Raw genomic sequence first — 8,266 nt, forward strand, 5'->3', positions numbered from 1 at the left:
TGGCTACCTAGCTAGCTGGCGCGCTTGGCTGCAAATGGATAGCGAGGGACTCTCTCTGTCGTTTCACCTCCTGGTCTCTCGCAAATGCTCGCATAGAATCGGAGTTACAGCTGGATGTGGAAAAAATAACTGAGTTGTTTGGTGGTGGAGCTACAACAGAGGGCAGCTACCCACCGGTGTGTGACAGAAAGGACATGCCGCCAACGAGACATATGAGGCCGGGCAGGCGATTGCTAACGCGGTGGTCAATCATGGATCAGGGAAAGCGAAGGCAGGAGCGTGAGGTGAACTGAATTTCAGGTAAGAAGTTATGAACTGCACTCTATTTGGGTCAGATATAAACCGAGTTTAGGTGTAGTTTATTTAGCAGCAGTTCTCTTATGTGTTGCTGATAGTCGGCTAGCTAGCTAGCGCCGCTAGCATAGTTAGCTCGCGCCGCTAGCAACCCTTCGTGAAAAAGCACCCAGGCTTGGCTTATATTGAGGCGGGTGAAACTCGTGTCAGCACCCGGTCGCTCTCTATTTGGGTCAGATATAAACCGAGTTTAGGTGTAGTTTATTTAGCAGCAGTTCTCTTATGTGTTGCTGATAGTCGGCTAGCTAGCTAGCGCCCGCTAGCATAGTTAGCTCACGCTAGCAACCCTTCGTGAAAAAGCACCCAGGCTTGGCTTATATTGAGGCGGGTGAAACTCGTGTCAGCACCGGTCGCTCTCTATTTGGGTCAGATATAAACCGAGTTTAGGTGTAATTTATTTTCGTTGACCTTTTACAATCGTAATGCCACGGGAGTTTATATACAGCTGTTTGCGTACTAAGTTACTGACGTTGGACTTTATTTTATTCATTAGGGTTAGTTCATAGAGTTGCCGTGCCGTACAAACGGAATCGTCCCACATTCAGAGAAAACATTATGATTTATTCTGTCGTTACGAAGCCTCCCCGTCATTCTCTCGCGTGTTGAAACGTCAATCATGAAACTGATCAATGATCGGCTGTTCGCTCTTATTTATCGCGCTAAACAACAGCAGCACGTTTAAGCTTGATCAGCTGTTGTTAGAATTCTTTTGATTTTAATTTCTAGTATCAGCTGATGTTTGCTGCAGCCACAGCTGTAAAAACGGCTGTTCCAAACCAGGAGATGTCCTTACTGAATCATCAGAGCTGAACTGGTGATGGAGAAACAGGTTTACACTTTAGGTGACATGAATGAGTTGAAGGAAGTTATGAGTTGTTTCTGAGAGACAAAGACCAAGCTCCTTTTTGTGTAGCTGACAGCTGGTAACTGTGCAGGGGCGGATCTAGCAAAGCTTTTAGGGGGAAGCTAGGGCATTAACAGAGAAAGGTGGACACAAAGATATACTTTTCTTTCTTACTCTCATATAAAATATTTAGCTTTTATTAAATAGTTATCTGAATCTCACAACCAAAGTTTGTATAATAATACACAGGATTGGCTGTAGACCATTGTTCATAATTCAGAACACTGTGTAAAAATAACAAAAAACAAAAAGTGAATGCATGTGTGAAAAGTGGTCTATAATGTAATGCTTCAAAGTGTGTTCATGCAAACATTGTCGGGTCTGCCGTGGTACAATGGGACTTCTGCTCATGAACCTGTGTGCACAGCGTCTGCAAATCGGCGCTGTACAAAGTAACTTCATCTTTACACAAAACTGTAAGCTGTCATCTGTGAAGCGTGAGCGGTGTTTGTTTTTACCATAGTTCATGGTGGAGAATGGCTGCTCTTCTGAGTTTTGCTCTCTGTAGCCGTATGAATGGCAAACTACAGTGATTAGCAGCGGCATAGGCACACATAAAATTTCTTCTGAAATTTTCGCTTTCTAGTTTTTCCTTGCTATTCTAATTTCACCGAACTTTACTAAACTCAACAAACGTAATATTACTTACCGGGACATTTATTCTCTCCTCATTTTCTTTCGCCGAAAAATTGTTTTCGTGCTTGGCTCTTCTTCCTTTGCTAACGTGATGCTCATAGTGCAGAGGCCGATGCTGCATTCACTTACACTCGGATATCTGAGCTTCACTGTCAAAGCATAATCGTACATTTGATATTTGACTGAATTTTATTGTTTTAGCTTCGAGGTGGCACCTGGGGTGGCCGGTCTGGTTGGGGTGCAGGCCACCCCGCTGGACACACCACTGCTCCATCTCCTCCTATACCAACATCCTCCTGAGCTCTTCTTGTTAATTGCCCCTTGGGGATAAATAAAGTCTTCTGATTCTCCTCCTGCCTGACAGCTCCATCTTCATTCTTTTTTATCAGTAATAGTCCCTGCACTCACCTCCTCTCACTGATCTGCATCATTATCATCGTCGTTATCATACGATCCTGTGACTGTCCCAGATGTGACACTAGATGGCAGCTGGTTAACGTGTGAGCAGCTGAGGATCCTCCACCGGTCACAGTAATGATGACGGCAGTGAGCCTCCGTGAGGACAAACCACTCGGCTAATCTGATGACACAGATGAAGTCGCAGCCTCTTTAACAACCAGCTCAGAATTTAATGGGGAGTTATGTGGTCCAGATGAACACGAGGGAAAGAAAGAGAGAGACCTCTGAGTGCTAAACATACAGAAGATGCAGAATTATGAGGCTAAAAGCACAAAGACAGGAAACAGAGCTGGGCAGTAAAAGTAGAGATGGCACGATACCAGTTTATCAGATATCGATACCGATATCATAACTTTGGATATCTGCTGATACTGATATGAATCCGATATAGTGTGTTTTTTAATCAATAAAACTGTTTTTAATATCTTGCTGCATTTTGTATAAGTTCATATTTAAGTTTTAAAAAACAAAACTAAAGCTATTCTGTTATACCTGTATGCAAAAAATACACTGCACCCAAAATATTTCATAGTTCAGCAACACTGATCAATCTAATAAACTTAAACCTGCTCCATCCTCCCTATTCTGGTATTTTAAAAATATTAAACAACCTAACTAATAGGGTTGCCAACTCCCAGCAAAAAAAAAAAAAAAAAAAAAAAAAAAAATAGGGAACCAACCCCCACCCCCCACCTCGTGATGACGTAATCAACTTTAATTTAATGTACGTGTAAAAAAAAAAAATGCACAGAAATAAATTATTTTTCTACAATAATTAAATAGATTCAACATCTTTCTTCAACAGAATTGCAAACTGCACAGATGGTACCTTCCCAAAGGAAAACGTACTATAGCTTACTAGGTTATATTAGACTTAACAGTTACTATATACAGTAATGGACTTCTTTACATTGTACATCAGATGAAAACTTTGGGTGTAAGATTCAGATAATTATTTATTAAAAGCGAGACATTTTAAATGAGAATAAGAAAGAAAAGTATGTCTTTGTGCCCCCTTTTCCCTGTTCATGCCCTATCGGCCCCCCTGGCTAAACTTTGCTAGATCCGCTCCTGCACAGTTACCAGCCGTCAGCTACATAGAAAAGGATCCTGGTGTAGAAAGTAATATTAAATACATTCTAACAACAGCTTATCAAGCTTAAACGTGCTGCTGTTGTTCAGCCGCTGGTTTCCTCTTTCTGGTGCAAAGTGGGCCAAAAACAAAGAAGAGAGACGGACTCGCGACAGAAAAGCCGATCAGCTGATCATTGATCAGTTTCACGATTGAAGTAGCAGCAGGAGAGGGAGAGAGAGAGGCAGTCGCTCCATATATCGGTTGTTAAGCTTAACGTGGGAACGCTTTACAAACATTCAGAGATGAACTTACACACTTGCTTTACTTCTCTCTGGGATAACTTCCTCGGAGATGAAATGCTGGTTTGGTAGCGAGGCTACAAATGCTCAACCAGACCGCCTACAGGTCTCGCACGCCACAGCCGCTCTGTCACGTGACGCATACTGCTCCGACTGCTAAGGTTATGAGCTGGGTTTACACCATGTCGCAAGTTTTGTGAGGTGCTTTTGTGATATCGGATTACATTTTTTTATTTCTCTCCGATATCCGATCCAGTAATTTAGGTCAGTATCAGACCGATACTTATATCGGATCGTCCATTCTTAAGCAGGGGCGGATCTAGAGAAATTTTCTTAGGGTGGCATGAGGGTGGCAAAGAAATCAAATGGGGTGGCAAAATCAAAGCCTTTTTTTTTTCAAACACATATGCAGGTGGTTACATATGGTTAAAATGATTCAAATGCAGTAAGTATACACGATTTTCATATAAATATAGTCTATAACTTAATTATTGTCTGTAGCCACATAATTACACACTTTAGTTACATAAAACATGTGAGTTTTGATCTTATGTACAGTATAGCCTGTATAATAAATAAATATGTAGCCCAATAAGTATAAAATCCAGAAAGCTACACAACATGGGGCGGTTCATTTACAAACACACGTCTAACTCAAGTTTCACTGTTTTTTGTTAGAAAACAGTCACATTGTTACAGCTTAAATTACACAAAATGTCAGAAATCTGCTCTGTCATGAAAAAAACCTAATTTTTCATGATTTGTTGGATTGACCCACTGAGGTCTGAAATACAACCGGCCATTTTTGACTCCTTTTGAGTTTACGTTTGTATTTCACCCTCAAATTGTTTCATTTATTTTTCCTCCTTGCCTTGTTTGGTATCTTTTCAGCTCAACTGAATTTAGTTGTTTTTTCACTGACATACTGCATTAGTACTACTATTACTATTAATAGTACTATTACTGATCTGAAATCACACAAAGAACTTAAAATCCTAGAAGTATTTTTTTACTGTAAAAAAACAAACCACAGACATGTTGAGTAAATTTTTATAACTTGAAATGCAAATATAAAATGTACATTTTGTAAACATATACAACTATTTATCTAAAAATGCAGCCAATACACCTGCCGTTTTTTTCATTTTGTACAACCATTTAAAAATATTACTAAAACTAAAATGAGAGAACAATCAGGTGTTGCAATAAGATGCCCCACAAATGATGTGTGCCAGTAAAAAAAGATTGTCCACCAAAACAGCGGTCCCCAACCTTTTTTGCCTCACGGACCGGTTTATGCCCGACAATATTTTCACGGACCGGCCTTTAAGGTGTCGCGGATAAATACAACAAAATAAAACTAGTACCGGTACCGAAAAAAAGAAGATTTATTCATAACACACGTCAAAAGACCCAGGAAAACCAAGTTAACGATAAAAACGATAACAAAATAACGCTGAAAACCGATAAAAACCCTGAAAACCACACATTTCACACCTGAGCCTCAACTCTCGCGGCCCGGTACCAAACGACTCACGGACCGGTACTGGTCCGAGGCCCGGGGGTTGGGGACCGCTGCACCAAAAGACAGAGGAGAACAGCACAGGGATAAACCATTGACTGTAGAAAAGATGGACGACGCGACTCCACCTCCTACCATTGTGCAAAAATGAAGCCAAAATATCCCGCTTGTGGAGGCTGCCATCTTGCAAATTTGGAGCCAGAGGCCGTTTCTCAATATGCGTACTTGTGCGTACTTGCGTTCTCGTGTACTCGTGATACGTCATCAGTCGGAGACCAAGTACTGTTGCAATTCGAAGTACGCATCAAACCGAGAATGCGAAAAAGTCCCGGATGTGTTCTCGCTCCGCCCGTTTTATCGAGCATGCATCGGTGGTGACTTGTGTGGACTTGGTACAGCTAAATATTCCAGAATGCATTTCGTCCAAAACTCAGACAAAGGCCGTTTCTCAATTCTCAAGTACGTGAGTACGTACTTGCGTTCTCGGCGAGTCCGTACTCCCATGCGTTCTCGGCCAGTACGTACTCGCCAAGAATGCGAGTACGTACTCACGTACTTGAGAATTGAGAAACGGCAAGAGTCTGCGCAGTAGTGACTTGAGGTGGAGCGACTGTGTAACGCTCCCGCCCACACACCCGCTGGACGTGACCACAAACACGCCCCCCTACACTTTTTACGTAGCCCGGCTGCTCGAGTTTTTTGCTGGTTTACCGCGACTGACAACTCGTTTAATTAAGGTAAATACAACCATGTCACTGTTATAAAAAAAAGACACACAGCTGATCATCTTATAGTTCTAAAATCACTTTGTTGTTAATTCGTTAGCTAGATGAGCCGCTAGCATACGCACTGTGTTGGAGGCTTGTTGCTAGCTAGTTAGCGATGCTACACACCTGTTACTCTAATATAGGGGTGGGTTTTAATAATTGATTCATCGATTAAAATCGATTCTGGCTTGGATAACGTGAAATCAACGTGAAATCATCTCGGTACTCGGTGAGTACGTACTCGCCGAGAACGCAAGCAGGGACTCGCGATATGTACAATTGGAACACCAGCGTACGTGATGATGTCACAGGTCCGGAATTTTTACTGCCGTCCCCTCCTAATTTAACTGTGAGTAACATGTTATGAAGCTTAACTGTAATCACAGCCAAACCGGTTTACTCAGGAACAAATAAAACACTGAAATAAACCAAACATTAACATTTAGAAGTGATCTAAGTGACTTATATATCATTTTTAACCTCAGTAGTGAAACCTCTATTAATAAAAGTAGTGTACATGTACATACGTGTACATACCTTAATAAAACAAGCAGGTGAGATGTTAGAACGCTTTTTATTTCTATTCTAGTGGACACTCAATACTATAGACAGCTGCTGGGGTTTCTTTAACCTGAGTAGTGAGAAGACCGCGAGCGGGGGGGGGGGTTGAAAACGATGTGCCGGGAGTCCGCTGTTGAGTTTTGGAAGAAATGCATTCTGGGATATTTAGCTGTACCAAGTCCACACCGATGCATGCTCGATAAAACGGGCAGAGCGAGAACACATCCGGGACTTTTTCGCGTTCTCGGCTTGATGCGCATGCCAATTGGAACAGTACTTGGTCTCTGACTGATGACGTATCACGAGTACACGAGAACGCAAGTACGCACAAGTACGCATATTGAGAAACGCCCAATCACTTTTTGGCACAACAACTGCATGGACACGGTCGGGGCTGAAAGCCGACAGCTCGCTGATTCTGATGTTTTGGCGGGTCCGCGCTTTGTGTTCACGCCCTTTTTGCGCTGATTCTAACGCTATTAGTTTTATCTCTCTCCAAACAATATTGGCTGAACCAGCAGCAAAAGAAGATCCAAACTACGCTTCACATAAATATCGTCATGAAATCACTCTGACATTTACTGTTTTGCTTCCACCACGATAAAAATCACACTTCATGCACAGCTCTCTCTCTCTCTCTCTCTCTCTGTACTTCAAGAACAGTTTCCCGTCTAAAAATCTGTTTTCTGCATTATTCGCTTGCTTGTTACGCACAACTCTACTGTTGTTTACAGCGCTGTCGGCCGCTGTTTTTTTTTTTCCGTTTTACATACTTCCGAAAAGAAAACCTAATTTCTGCCGTTCAATACTGAACAAATTTAAACTTTTTAAAATTATGCAAAATGCAAAACGCTTAGTGTCTCTAATAAAACCGCTGTAACGTCAGAGGTAACGTTCATATGTTGATTAATGGTTTTCTTTCGTTTTTGATGTACTGCAGAATATTTTTATAAAATCCCAGGCCAGGAAAACCACCTTCATGTTTTTCTGTGTTTTATCTTCAGCTACTTTGACACAAAGGCATCTGCTGTGACGCTCACACCTTTGATAAAGTCTTGCGTGTGTCAGCTTCCTTTTTATAGATACAAAAATATGTAAATGTACTGATCTGAATTATAATATTTCTGACTGTCAAAATTTCCTAGATTCAAATTGAATTTAATTGAATGGAATCGAATCGAATCGAATTGAATCGAATCGTGGATTGAATCGATTCGGGACCTTGTGAATCGGAAACGAATCGATTCTAGAAATCAGTGACGATACCCAGCCCTAATAATAAACATCGCTTGCTACTGAAAACAAGAAAAAAGCAGGTCCCGCTTTGGGCTGAACCATTTGTTAATGGTGGAGGGGGGGACACTATGCAGTATATTCAGTTTTAGCATTTATATTCACTGTTGACTGTAACTATGCTCAAACTGTTAATGCTATCTTATTTTAATAAACAACACTGTCATATGCAAAACTGGGGTGGCACTTGGGGTGGCAAGGGATCATTTTAGGGTGGCACTTGCCACCCCATGCCACCCTTCTAGATCCGGCCCCGTCCTTAAGTAAAAGTGCTGCATGATGACTTTGATACTGAGCAGCCCGTAGAAAAAGGGTAGTGTGGAAGGAGATGGGGCTGAAATTCTGACAGAAAACAATAGAAACTGAAAAGAGATGCAGAAAAATGTTTCAGATTAA

Source organism: Oreochromis aureus, linkage group 7, assembly GCF_013358895.1.
Source record: "Oreochromis aureus strain Israel breed Guangdong linkage group 7, ZZ_aureus, whole genome shotgun sequence".
In the NCBI taxonomy this organism is placed as follows: domain Eukaryota; kingdom Metazoa; phylum Chordata; class Actinopteri; order Cichliformes; family Cichlidae; genus Oreochromis; species Oreochromis aureus.